The 15,407-nt window shown below is 37.0% G+C and overlaps 1 long non-coding RNA gene across 1 annotated transcript; it reads left to right on the top strand.

Moving 5' to 3' along the window:
• Positions 1 to 914: 914 nt before the first annotated feature.
• LOC121987744 lies at positions 915 to 1,207 on the top strand. Its single transcript, XR_006113712.1, has 3 exons — positions 915 to 935; positions 1,032 to 1,095; positions 1,189 to 1,207. It is a non-coding gene; the product is annotated as an uncharacterized LOC121987744 (long non-coding RNA).
• The last annotated feature ends 14,200 nt before the right edge of the window (positions 1,208 to 15,407 follow it).

Raw genomic sequence — 15,407 nt, 5'->3', positions numbered from 1 at the left:
GTTTCAATTATAGAACTTAAAGAAGCTTCAATTTCTTAAGATAAAGTTCTATATATATTGTAGTCACATATGGAAGTAGGTTTTTAGATCGATTGAGATTATTGATTGAATCATACTAATCCATTACCATAAGATATTAATTGATTAATAAATCTAATTTTATATTATTAAGGTTAATTAAGTAATTTCTATTCGAACTAAATTCTTAATGTTTTCTTGAGTTTATCTACACAACATACTACTAAGTTGAACTATTGTGTCAGCCCAAAGGAATGCATCTTAGGTAGGTTTAATACATTTTGTGTTGGTAGACGTATATGTTGGTGCAGGAAGCATCCGACGATCGAACTCAAGTGTGAGATACTGTAAAATAAAATAACCTATAATGATTTATGGAAATTTTTAGGTATTTTTCTGGAATTATTTAGAGGTTGTATGGAGGAGTTTAAGGGGATAAAATGTTTAAGTCTAAAGAGGTAATGGTAATCACCATTGAAGGGACTTAATAGGGAATTAAGGAAACCCTATAAGTAGGGCAATAGTGCCCTAACCTCACTGTGCCACTTTCCTCCGTTTTCACCGACGCCTCGCCATTTCACCTGATTGCGCCGACGGGCTCAGCAGCGACGACCGCCCGCGACTAATCGCCGGCGCCGAGATTGCGAGACCAGTCTTCGGTCTCCTCCACGCCTGATCGGAGATCTCCTTGGTGGCATCCTTCGTTGAAACGCAGCTCCTTGCAAAGGATTCTCGGCCGGGAGAGGAGAGGCGGGCACCGGAGACGTTGAGGGTCGTAACGCCGGAACCCTGAGCTCGAGCTTAGCTGAGGGTGCATTCCAGACGGTGGTCACGACATTACCTAGCTCTAACGCTAGGCTGATTCCGACGGATTCACTTCGTCGACAGGGGAGGGATCCGGCATCAAGGTATGTGAGGTGAGAATGGTTCAGATTAGGGTTTCCTTTAGCTAGGGAGGCTGTGATGTGAAGCCCGGCTGCAAACATATGTTGATTTAAGTATTGTTCTGGCAGTGATCCCTGGTAGCAGCCTCGGTCACAAATTTCCAGCTACTGTGCTTCATCCGGAGATAAGAAGGTAAGGACTCTACAGCTCTAATGGTAGATCTGTGGCTTTAGGTTTTGGACATGATTCGTATTATGTTGAATTGTGTGATGGCAATGGATGTAGGCTCTGTAGGAGCTCTATTTGTGGTTCTTGGCAACAGGTATCACTAGAGGACCTGTGCCGGCAATTTTACCTTCGGGCAGGGAATCATCAGAGGTAAGTTTTGATATGAGATAAGCTGTAACAGTGGTGGTTGGGTTTAAGGAATGAATGCATGATTTGCTAGCTCAATTTTGATAGTACAATGTAGGGGAGTTTTGGTTGGTTGGTGTGGATCAGTAATGGGGATTAGTAGATTAGGGTGAGTTTATTCGGGTAATGAACGAATTCGGATTAATTTCCTATCTTGTATATTGGTTTAGTTAATCGGTAGATGGTTTATATGGATACGTTGTTGCAGGACTTTGATCGGGACGAGCGTCGTGACGAGATTGACGTCAGATTCAGCCTATATTTGAGGCGGCTATTTCTTGCTTTATCTCTTTAGTATTTTGATCCTAGTGCATGAGCTTTATGTTCATATAGTTGTTGTATCTATCTTGACTCTACTCTTATTATTCCTACGTTTGATACTTCCACTCAATCTTTGAGCTACTCGTTTCTGTACCTATACAGTCTCTCGTTGCTATCGATGATATTTAGCAGATACTATATTACTAGGTATCAGATACCAGATACCAGATGCCAGACATTAGATATTAGGTATTGGATATATAGACACCTGATACCATGTTTACATGTTTTGGTTGTTGTTTATTTACATACCTTACTGAGCATGCTGGCTTCATGTAGTATACCTGTTTCTGTTTATATATATATGATGACTGTTGTATTGTTCACATCATGTCATTGCATGCATTGTCGACGATCCTGTCTCCCTTGTGGTTGAGGCGGTTGTTGGCTTGGGCCGCACGCTCGGCCACTCATGGCTAGTGGTAGCTAGAGCGTGTCGCTTGTCCTGTCGTGCCCCCACTCGCATACTCATGGGTAGTGGTAGCTGGAGTCGCGGGTAGTAGGGACCCCCGTCGCAGACGTAGCTATTCAGCTACTATGCAACTGTCCATCCGGTCACTCGAGAGTAGTGGCGGCCTTTGGGTGGTACAGCTGTCATCGATCCGACCTCTCGATCATACAGGGGTCGTGGTGCAGAGAGGTGGCGGGGTGACCATCCGTGCATACGCTATTTTCCGTTATATTTGCTTATGCTGTTATATGCTTACTTATGCAGTTCTGTTATCACATACCCGTTATATATGCTTGGACACTGATTACTGTATACTTTATATGAGATTCTGGTAGCTATGAGCAGTACTGTAGCAGTTTATGTTATCTCAGACCTTACACTGTTAGCCTAGGATATGGTTTCAGGTATGGATATATACTTTGTTTACCCAGTAGTATCTGCTATTTATCTTTCCGAGACTGTATCCTTTTGTATTCCTGTTCTTTATGATACTCATGCACTGTCTATTCTATTACCCGCTGAGTCTTTATACTCACCACCCACATTGGTAATTTCACCAGGTAGCTGATAGCGATGCTAGTACACTTGGAGGAGGATCCCGACTGCCGGTCCCACGTCGCTTCCGAGGACGGTTTTATGATTTTGGTTTTCATTTTATTGTGAGTTAAACCTTTGAATTCAGCATTGTAATAATTGGGTTGTGGACTTGTTATTTTGTATTTGGTTGTTTTGTCGAGGAGTCAAGCCGGGTCGGCCCGCGGTGAGTTTTCGTTATCTTATACTTTTTATTTTTGTTTTCCGCTGTGCTTGGTTTTCCAGCCGTGTGGGCTGTATATTATCTGCGTGGTTGTGATTTTATTTGCATATGTATTATCTGTTGGTGATGTATACCGGTTTCATTTGTCACTGCGGACAAATGATAATGGCAAAAATCCAGCCGTGTGGGCTTGATTTTCCGCAAATGGTGATGTATACCGGTTTCATTTGTCATTTGTTTTCCGCTGTGCTTGGTTTTCCAGCCGTGTGGGCTGTATATTATCTGCGTGGTTGTGATTTTATTTGCATATGTATTATCTGTTGGTGATGTATACCGGTTTCATTTGTCCGATTTTCGTCGGACAACCTTACTCTCGGGGCGTGACATCAAGTTTTGATAATGACAAAGGGATTCAAAGTTAAGTTTAATTGTTATCTAATGTGTATGATTGAGTGTTTCAGGAAAATCCTAGTTGTGGTTAGGCAAGGGGAAAACCCTAGGAAGTGGTAACCCTATGCGGAAAGTCTTGGCGGGTCGGAGCTTCAGGCAAAAATCCTAGGGGGTGGTAACACTAGGTTAAAATCCTGGTGTCGCGAACCGGGTAGAAGTCTAGATGAGTCGAGGACCGGACATCCAGCATGAAGACCGGAAGCATCGGACGCTGAGCAAAAGTCCAGTCGATCTGGAGGATTACACTGGCAATAGGTAAATCTTCTAAGAGGAGTAAGTGCGGACGTGTTCCCCGTAGAGGGAACAGTAGGCGTTGGGTCGACCTAGGATTTCCGATAGGAAATCCAAAGTCAGACCCGGACAGTCTGGAGACTGTCAAATAGTCATTTATCATATTTATTATATGCTAACTTTGTGCTGCAAGGTATTTTTGGGGATTAATGTATCTTGCAGGGACCAAAGTGTATTTTACACCTTGGATGAACAGTACCCGAGGCACCTCCATGGAGCTTGGAGGCGCCTCAGGTACAAGGCTAAAGCTGGCTGCGAAGTGAAGCTGGAGGCGCCTTCATGGAGACTGAAGGCGCCTTGGACTGCTTCATGGAGGCGCCTTGGACCAGTGATGAAGGCGCCTTGAATTGGATAAGAGGCAGCGACCAGAATATTATCACAACGTTAATGACGGGATAAAACCTTATGGTTTGAGGCGCCTCAATGGGGCTTTAAGGCGCCTTTAACACCCTTTATAAGGATGTCTTGAGGCAGCAGTAAAACATTGATCTTCCAAGCAACCTTCAAGCACCGAGCTGCTAACGAGATGTTCCGGACAAGCTGCGACAAGTTCTCGACAACCCGGCACTCCGATCTCCTTAATTTTTATTGTCGGTATTACTTAAAATTCTGTTGTACTTAATTCATATCTGTACTTTGCGATTTGATAGTGAATTGCCCAAAGTAATCGCTCAACGAGCGAGGGCCTTGGAATAGGAGTCGCCCAAGGCTCCGAACCAAATAAAAACACTTGGGTCTTTTCTGTGCATGTTCTAATTCCGCTGCGATTTCTCTATTGTTTTACGAATCTGAAACGAGTGAAAGCCACGAGCGCTATTCACCCCCCCTCTAGTGCTTTTCGATCCAACAATTGGTATCAGAGCCTGGACTGCCAGAAGGTTTAACCGCCGACTGTGCACAAGAGCTATGATCTGATTGAGCCATGTGAGTATAATATTGACCTCAAACAAAGAAAGGGGGGCTCCTATGTTCTGATCAAGAGGACCAGACACCAGGTAGGAAGTCCTAGTAGGTCAGGTGGACCGAGGGGCAGGAAGACATGGTGGGTCGAGGATTGGACGTGGGAAGCCTGTGGTCCTTTGTTTGAGGGGGGGATTGTTGGGGTTGCAAGGTTGCAAACATAGTTCCACATTGAAAACACATGGAAAAGATCATGGGTTTATAAGAGAAAAGATATCTCTATTAGTATGAGACCTTTTGGGAAGAGCCCAAGAGCAAAATCATGAGGGCTTAGGCCCAAAGTGGACAATATCCTACCATTATGGAGATATCTAAATTCTTTTCGATCCTACAATTGGTATCAGAGCGGGGTTGCTCTGAATTGGTACAACTACCGTTCGAGCATTTTTTTCGTCGCTTTCTCATTCTTATAGGGTAAAAATAAAACCTTACGCCTTTCGTTTTTCCCTCCAAAATTAATTTCGAAAAATTCATTGTCATCTTTTCACCATTAGTCCATATTAGCAAAATATCGCGATTTCAAAAATTTGAAATAATATCTTTTATATATTTTTTTGTTATTATTTTATTATTATTTTTTCCCAAAATTAGTTACTTGTTATCTTTATCCCTCTCTCGCATTACTAATCCAGGATCAAGTCCTGGGACCAGTTGTTTATCTCTTTTTTTGTTCAGGCTTTTCAAATGGCCCTCCAAGAAGGCTTTAGCACGGTCCGCCTGCCACTCTTCTCTAGCGAGGACTTTGCCTATTGAAAGAACCAGATGGAATACCACCTCAAGATGCAAGTCGAGATATGGATCATTATCCAGACCGGTCTCGAGCTTCCACGCGACGACACTGGAGAACTCATCTCATGCATCAACTGGGATGCTAGCATAAAGAAGAAGGTGGAAGCTGATGCCAAAGCAACCTGCATGCTACAATGCGACCTTTCAAAAGAAGAACTCAACAGAGTTAGACGATTCTCAAGTGCAAAAGAGTTGTGGAACAAACTAATCGAGCTACACGAGGGCACCTCCGATGCTAAAGTAAGTAAGCGCGACTTAATTTTCAATAAATTACACAATATTAAAATGAAGGAAGGTCAGAAGGCCAGCCAACTCCATGCACGCATCCAGGACCTACTCAACGGGCGTCATGCGATCGGCCAGAAGGTGGAGAACAGGGACGTCATAAGGTATGCCTTAAACGCCTTTCTAAGGAATACCTTGCGGGCATCCATGGTAGATGCTTACAAGGTTTCCAAGGATCTTTCTTCTATTAAATTAGATGAAATGTTTTCTGAATTCGAGTTGCATGAGCAGATTAATGCACGCCCGGTCGAAAAGGGTATAACTTTTGTTGCAGGTACTAGCAGAACGCGTGAACGACATCAAGGTGCAAAACCAAATAGAGTCCAAAGATGAATCAGACACAGAGGACGGAGACGAAGTTACTTCTGAACTGATAAAGTTCGTACGGAAGATATGCAAGTCGAAAAAGGCGACTCAAACGAACACAAAGGACAAAACTAGAGTCACCTGCTACAGTTGTAACCAGAAATGGCACTACAAGCCAGACTGTCTAAATCGAAAGCAATGAAGGAAGAAGGCGTTACAGGCAACTTGGTCCGAGTCATCAGATGAATCCGGGTGCGACGAAGAAGAACCGACAAGCTTCCTCGCGTTGCCAGTATAAGTAAACCTTGACGAAACCGAGAGTGAGTCAGACACCGAGTCCGAGCGAAGCCACGGATCCGCATCCGTTTCCGAAGGACCGAATCTCACTGTAAGTGCCCTACTCGCCGAAACTCATTTAGATGAATTGAAAGAATTAGTAACTTACTTGTTAAAAAAATTGGCAAAATCCAACATCCGGATTAAGTCACTCTACAAGGAGGTAACAACCCTTAAGGAAGCGACTGACTCGAGTTCTTTAACTAAGCAAGTTCAAATTGGAAATTCAACTCAAGTCCAATAACTTGAGGAAGAAAATTCCAATTTGAAAACTCAAGGACACATTGGAACGGTTCACCATGGGTTCCAAGAATCTGGATCTGATTCTTGGAAAACAGCGAGCCGTTTACAACAAGTCCGGACTTGGATTCAAAACCAAAAGTAAGTATAAATCATATCTATCTCTAATAAATAGAAATAATAGAAACATAATTCAAGCATGGGTCCCCAAGTCAAACTTGGTTAATCAAGTTGGACCTGGTCACTATTGGGTCCCCAAGGATCAGATCCATTTCCTTGATAGACCATATCGAGGCTATGATCCAGGGGGAGCTAATAGAAAAACTATCTCAATAAATAGATAAAATTAATTGATGCTTGTTTATTTATTTTCCTTGCAATATACATGCTTAGACTAGGATAGCTTAAGGATATAGGCGTAATTTACACTTGCTAATTAAATCTAGGAGTTTCAAAAAGAAAATTAAATATATATTTCTTTGAGCGATTCTGTCTAGGAAGGGGTGGATGATCCCATACCCAGGAAGGTCTAAAGCCTCGCCCTGACCTGGGAATCAATCATGGAAAGACATATTTAATTGACTAATTGGAAAACCTAAGTTTAACTCAAATGTAAATTAATCCTTAGAAATAACTTAAATTAAAGATAATCATCTCACAAAATTACTTAAGATTACCTGATTGATAATTTAGAATCGGGTGAGATGGATCTAGGTTCAAATAAGTTCAAATTGTTCAAAATTTAAGCAAATTTAATTAAAATCAACTAAACCCAATCAACCATTATCTTAAAATTCTTTTAAAAATCATTTGAAAAATTCTTTAAAAATCATTTGAAAAATCTTTTAAAAAATATTTTAAAAATTCTTTTATAAATCATTTTGAAAATTCTTTAAAAATTATTTGAATTTTTTTAAAAAAATCAGTTGAAAAATCTTTTAAAACTTAATTTCAAAACTATTTTAAAAATCATTTTAAAAATTCTTTAAAAATCATTTGAAAAATTATTTAAAAATTATTTTAAAAATTCTTTAAAAATTATTTTAAAAATTCTTTAAAAATCATTTGAAAAATCTTTTAAAAATCAGTTGAAAAATCTTTTAAAACTTAATTTCAAAACTATTTGAAAAATCTATTAAAAATCATTTGAAAAATTCTTTAAAAATCATTTGAAAAATCTTTTAAAAATCATTTAAAAAATTCTTTAAAAATCAACTTTAAAAATTCTTTAAAAAAAAATTGAAAAATCATTTTAAAAATTCTTTAAAAATCATTTCAGAAATTCTTTGAAAATTATTTGAAAAATATTTTAAAAATCAGTTGAAAATATTTTAAAATTTAATTTCAAAACTATTTGAAAAATCTTTTAAAAATCAGTTGAAAAATCTGTTGAAACTTAATTTCAAAACTATTTTAAAATTCTTTAAAAATCATTTAAAAAATCTTTTAAAAATCATTTGAAAAATCATTAAAAATCATCTTTAAAAATATTTGAAAAAACATTTTAAAATCATTTAAAATTTTTTTTAAGAATCATTTTAAAAATTATTTGAAAAATCTTTTAAAAATTAGTTGAAAAATCTTTTAAAACTTAATTTCAAAATTATTTAAAAAATCTTTTAAATATTAGTTGAAAAATCTTTTAAAACTTAATTTCAAAACTATTTGAAAAATCTTTTAAAAATCATTTTTAAAATTCTTTAAAAATCAGTTTAAAATTTTTTGAAAAACATTTAAAAAATCTTTTTAAAATAAGTTGAAAAATCTTTTAAAACATAATTTCAAAACTATTTGAAAAATATTTTAAAAATCATTTTAAAAATTCTTTAAAAATCAGTTTAAAAATATTTTAAAACTTAATTTCAAAACTATTTGAAAAATCTTTTGAAAATCATTTTAAAAATTCTTATAAAATCATTTGAAATTTTTTTTAAAAATTATTTTAAAAATTCGTTTAAAATCATTAAAAAATCTTTAAAAAACATTTGAAAATCCTTTTAAAAATTAGTTGAAACATCTTTTAAAACTTAATTTCAAAACTATTTGAAAAATCTTTAAACAATTATTTTAAAAATTCTTTAAAAATCAATTGAAAAATCTTTTATAACTTAATTTCAAAACTATTTGAAAAATCTTTTAAAAATCATTTGGAAAATTCTTTAAAAAGCATTTGTTCAAATCTTTTAAAAATTCTTTAAAAATTATTTGAAAAATCTTTTAAAACTTAATTTCAAAACTATTTGAAAAATCTTTTAAAAATCATTTGAAAAATCTTTTAAAAATCAGTTGAAAAATATTTTAAAACTTAATTTCAAACTATTTGAAAAATCTTTTAAAAATTATTTTTAAAATTCTTTAAAATAAAAAAAAATATTTTAAAAATTCTTTTAAAAATTATTTGAATAACTTATTTTAAAATCCTTTGAAAAATTATTTTAAAAACTTATTTTAAAATCCTTTAAAAATTACTTCTCAAACTTAAATTTTAAAATCCTTGAAAAAATTGTGGTTCCAAACTTATGGCAAATTTTCTAAATTAGCTAAACATTTACAAGAAAACTTATTTTAAAAGAGCTAAGTGTTTATGTTTATATTCATTTTACTCTCTTATTTATTTTGATATATGGCAAAGGGGGAGAGTATAAGGAAATTCAAAGAAATTAAAAAAAATTAAAATAAAAAGAAATTATTTTAAGGGGGAGCTTTAATGTGCTTATGTTTTATTTATGCTTGTGCTAATTTATGCTTATTTTATTACATTTTTTTTTCTTAACTTTGAATTTCGATTGTCATAATAAAAAAGGGAGAGATTGTTGGTGCGGGAAGTATCCAACGATCGAACTCAAGTTTTGATAATGACAAAGGGATTCAAAGTTAAGTTTAATTGTTATCTAATGTGTATGATTGAGTGTTTCAGGAAAGTCCTACCAGTGGTCAGGCAAGGGGAAAACCCTAGGGGGTGGTAACCCTAGGTCATAGGGGGTGGTAACCCTAGATCATAGGGGGTGGTAACCCTATGCGGAAAGTCTTGGCGGGTCGGAACTTTAGGCAAAAATCCTAGGGGGTGGTAACCCTAGGTTAAAATCCTGGTGTCGCGAACCGGGAAGAAGTCTAGATGAGTTGAGGACCGGACATCTAGCATGAAAACCGGAAGCATCGAACGCTGAGCAAAAGTCCAGTCGATCTGGAGGATCGCACTGGCAACAGGTAAATCTCCTGAGAGGAGTAGGTGAGGACGCGTTCCCCGTAAAGGGAACAGTAGGCGTCGAGTCGACCTAGGATTTCCGGTAGGAAATCCAAAGTCAGACCCGGACAGTCTGGAGACTGTCAAATAGTCATTTATCATATTTATTATATGCTAACTTTGTGTTGCAGGGTATTTTTGGGGATTGACGTATCTTGCAGGGACCAAAGTACATTTTACACCTTGGATGAACAGTACCCGAGGTGCCTCCATGGAGCTTGGAGGCGCCTCAAGTACAAGGCTGAAGCTAGCTGCGAAGTGAAGTTGGAGGCGCCTTCATGGAGACTGAAGGCGCCTTGGACTGCTTCATGGAGGCGCTTTGGACCAGTGATGAAGGCGCCTTGAGTCGGATAAGAGGCAGCGACCAGAAGATTATCACAGCGTTAATGACGGGATAAAACCTTATGGTTTGAGGCGCCTCAATGGGACTTTGAGGCACCTTGAACACCCTTTATAAGGATGTCTCGAGGCAGCAGTAAAACATTGATCTTCCAAGCAACCTTCAAGCACCGAGCTGCTAACGAGACGTTCCGGACAAGCAACGACAAGTTCCCCACAACCCGGCACTCCGATCTCCTTAATTTTTATTGTCGGTATTACTTAAAATTCTGTTGTACTTAATTCATATCTGTACTCTGCGATTTATAGTGAATTGCCCAAAGTAATCGCTCAACGAGCGAGGGCCTTGGAGTAGGAGTCACGCAAAGCTCCAAACCAAGTAAAAACACTTGGGTCTTTTCTGTGCATGTTCTAATTCCGCTGCGATTTCTCTATTGTTTTACGAATCTGAAACGAGTGAAATCCACGAGCGCTATTCACCCCCCCCCCCTCTATCGCTTTTCGATCCATCAATATATCCATGCTAAAAGTAATCGGTCCAAAGGAAGGTTACTTTTATGTCAGATATATGCATAAGATAACTTACAACTATAGAACAAAATATTATTTTGTTCAAATCATGCACAAAATATGTTGGCCTAAAGGAAGACATATTATGTGGTCGATTAAGGTTGTTGTAAGCTATGGACCAAAATATAACTCATATAAAATATCATATTATGCATACAATAGGTCGGCCCAAAGGAAGACACATTGTGTGATCAATTAAAGTTTGAGTTATATTAGAGAGTATCACTAACAAATAATGTGTCGGTCCAAAGGAAGACACATTATGTTGTACTTGATATCTTATAAAGAGCTCATTTATATGCATTTAAAATTTTATTTTATTTACATAATTTTATATTACATATATGTTCTTGACTTTAGTTAAATCGTGAGCTTAAATAAATTTCTCTCTTTAATTTCAGTGCAATTTGTAACTGCCAATATTTATAACATCCCAACACTAACTGGATCGAATTTTGCTGAATCAAAAGAATACATGATCGTAGTCTTAGGCTGGATGAACTTAGACTATGCATTAAGGAATGATCATCTCGCACCTCTGACCAGTGCTAGCACTATAGAGCAGAGGGTTGAATTTCAACTGTGGGAGGAATCAAATCGCATGTGTCTGAGTATCATGAAGCTTTCCATAATGGCACCAATAAAGGACTCAATAACCGAGGGAGGAGATGCTAGGAGTTTCTTGGACTAATTGACAGACCGATTCACCTCAAATGAAAAGGTCGAGACTACCATACTTCTTACAAAGTTGGAAACCATGCGGTATACTAGAAAAGGAAACATAAGGAAGAGACTGAGGCTTGAGACATCTGAAAGTGCTCACCTAGCATCTAGATCTCAAGGTTCAAGCAAGAAGAGAAAGAGAATCAATAAAGGAAAAGGAAAGCATACGGCAAATTCTGGGAGTTTTCAAAATTTTGTTAGTTCGGAAGTTAATTTAGCTATAGTACCCACTAACACTTGGTGGATAGATACTGGTGCTACTACTCACATAAGTGTCACTATGCAAAATGGTCTCAAGAGCCGACTTTCGCTTGATGGTGAAAGATACACCTATACAGGAAATGGAAAGAAGGCTAAAGTCGAGTCGATCGGTATTTTTAGGCTTTGTTTAAGAACCAATGATTTTCTGGATTTAGAAAATACATTTATTATACCGTCTTTTTGACGGAATTTAATTTCAATTTCTTGTTTGGACAAATCAGGTTATTCTTGTTCATTTAGAAATGAAATTTTCAGTATTTTCTTTAATTTAGTGTTGGTTGACAATGGTTCCTTGATTGATAAGCTTTATAAATTGAACACCTTTACTCCTACGGTTGACAATGTAATGCATAGTATAAATACGAAACGTAAATTGACCGACGAGAATTCTTCCATATTGTGACATAGGCGTTTATGATATATATCCAAACAACGCCTAGAAAGGTTAATGTCAAATGGAATTCTCGATTCCTTTGACATGTCATACTTTGATGTTTGCATAGAGTGTATCAAGGGGAAGACTACTAACAAAAAAAATAAGAGGGTTAGCCGTTGTAGTGATATTTTGGAGCTAATATATACGGATATTTGTGGACCATTCCCTAAGGTATCTTGGAATGGACACACATATTTTATTAACTTCATAGATGACTATTCTATATTTGGCTATCTGTCCCTTATTAATGAGAAATCGTAATCTTTGGATATGTTCAACATTTTCAAAGCTGAAGTTGAACTTCAACTAGGTAAGAAAATCAAAGTTGTCCGATTCCACCGTGGAGGTGAATATTACGGTCGATATGATGGATCAGGTGAACAACGTCCAGGACTTTTGTGAATTACCTTGCTGAGTGTGGAATTATGTCTAAATATACCATGTCTGGTACACACAGTTAGAATGGTGTAGTTGAGCGTCGCAATCGAACTCTAAAAGACATGGTAAGAAGTATGATGTATTTCACTTCTCTACCAGAATCCTTGTGGGGTGAAGCACTCAAGACTGTAGTTTACCTACTTAATAAAATACCTAGTAAGACAGTAACTAAAACCCCATTTGAGATGTGGACGGGTAAGAAGCCTAGCATTAGACACTTACATGTCTGGGGTTGTCCAGCTGAAGCTAGGCCTTATAAGCCTAATGAAAGGAAACTGGACTCAAGAACGGTTAGCTGTAATTTTGTAAGATACTCTGAGAAGTCAAGAAGGTATACATTTTATAATTCTTCTAATAGATCATTCTTCGAAACGGAAAATGTCGAGTTCATTGAGGATAGCGGGAGTAATAAAATCAGGGAAATATCTTTTGAGGAAAGCATTGTCGATCCTCCTATGATTACTACTAGCGCGATCAGTAGCAGTATGGTTACCATACCACACATTATGAGTATCACACATCCAGTGAGCGTAGTGAACCAAGATATTTCCATGACATCTCTAATGTAATTGGAGGAACTTGTCACTGAAATTGAAGTATTGCCTTATATTGATGAGCAAGTACCTCAACCATCTCAAACACAAGTGTCTTTAAGACGATCCACAAGGGAACAGAGAACCACGAATTCTCATGATTATGTTTATTTCCAAGAGCATGATTTTGATATAGGGTTGGAGAGTGATCCTACATCTTTCCAAGAAGTCAAACAATGCTCTAACCCTGAAAGGTGGATTAACGCCATGTAAGAAGAGTTGGAGTTTATGACGGACAATGACGTTTGGGAACTTATCAAATTGTTTGAAGGAAAGAAGTCCGTTGGCTGTAAATGGATATTTAAAACCAAGCAGGATTTAAGGGGCAATGTCGAAAAGTATAAGGCTCGTCTTGTTGCCAAGAGATTCACTCAGAAAGAAGATATTGATTACAAGGAGACTTTCTCACCTGTGTCGACGAAAGACTCCCTTAGGGTAATCATGACACTTATAGCTTATTATGATTTGGAGCTATATCAAATGGACAAAAAGACTGCATTCCTCAATGGAGACATAGAGGAATCTATATATATAGTGTAATCAGAGAACTTTGACCTAGTATGTAGATTAAAGAAGTCTATTTATGGTTTAAAGCAGGCATCCCGTCAGTGGTACCAGAAATTTGATCAAGTGGTTACCTCATTTGGATTTAAAGAGAATCCCGTTGATCAGTGCATATATGTCAAGTTCAGTGGAAGGAAGTTTGTTATACTTGTTTTGTATGTGGACGATATATTACTTGTGAGCAATAATAAGGATCTATTGCTTCAAACTAAGTCATTTCTATCTGGTAATTTTGAAATGAAAGATCTTAGTGAAGCATTCTTTGTTTTAGGCATACAGATCTATCGTGATAATTCAAGAGGCATTCTTGGACTTTCACAACATGCCTATATTGAAAAGGTGCTTATAAGGTATGGTATACAGAACTGTACATCCAGTGACACACTTGTGTCAAGAGGTGACAAGTTCAGCCTGCAGCAGTGTCCACGGCTTGAACTTGAAATAATGGAGATGGAGCAATTCTCATATACGTCAGCAGTGGGAAGTCTCATGTATGTACAAGTTTGTACTCGACCAAATATAGTGTTTATAGTAGGGATGTTAGGTAGATATGTTAGTAACCCAGGACCGTCACATTGGAAAGCGATAAAGAAAGTGATGTGATATTTGCAAAGAACTAAATGACATATGCTCACGTATCAGAGATCAGATCATCTAGAGGTGATTGGATATTCAAACTCCGATTTTCTTGGATACTTGGATAGCAGAAGATCTACTTCAGGCTATATTTTCATGCTTGTTGGAGGGGCTATATCTTAGAAGAGCGTCAAGCAAAAGCTAGTAGCCACTTCTACTATAGAGGCAGAGTTGGTAGCATGCTATGAAGCATTCAATCACGAGATTTGACTGCGGAACTTTATCATAGCATTACAAATCGTTGATGGCATTGACAGGCCACTAAGGATCTACTATGATAATAAAGCCGCAGAACTTTATGCCAAGAACAACTGCAGTTCGTCGAAGTCCAAGCACATCGACATCAAGTTTCTAGCAGTTAAAGAAATAATTCAGAGTTGTCAGATTATGATAGAGCACATCAACATAGATTCTATGTTGGCCAAAGGCTTGGTGCCTAAGGTGTTTCATGCGTATGTTGTGGATATGAGAGTCATTCTTATGGAAGAAAAACTCATCTAGTGGGAGTCTGTATTGCTCTATATTTGATAATAAAAATAAATATTTTGTTTTGATTATTGTACGTATTTAAAGTTCAAAACATTAATGGGAATTTATATGTTTGTTTGACACTCTGATTGTGATATCATCATTTACTACTGTTGTTTAGTATTTAGTGTTTGTAAATATGATACAGATTCCTTTAAAAATCATAAAGTGGATCATGATTTTCTATTGCAGTTTAGCATAAAGTATTTTGCAAATATTATATTATCTCTTTTGAGGTCATCTTAGGACCAGTTGAAAATTAACATATACTGATAACATTTCATGTAATTTTTACTCTACACATATACATCTTGATCTTTGTCATTAATGACATTGGTATTATGATTACTGTTGGGGCTTATTACAATCATATACAGTAGCTATGACCTCTTTAGTCCTATACCAATGAAGTTAATAGACCAGATTGTTTACAGGGGTATCTTGTACCCATAAAGTTTGATATCAACTAAAGTTTACTTGTATTCCACATACAACTCACATATAGCCCAAGTAGGAGATTGTTGGATATAATTATTCCTATCAGGTGGGTTTATTTGTAAGTTGCATATGTG

The sequence above is a fragment of the Zingiber officinale genome, chromosome 5B, assembly GCF_018446385.1.
Source record: "Zingiber officinale cultivar Zhangliang chromosome 5B, Zo_v1.1, whole genome shotgun sequence".
Taxonomy (NCBI): domain Eukaryota; kingdom Viridiplantae; phylum Streptophyta; class Magnoliopsida; order Zingiberales; family Zingiberaceae; genus Zingiber; species Zingiber officinale.
This window is presented reverse-complemented; position numbering and strand designations above follow the sequence as displayed.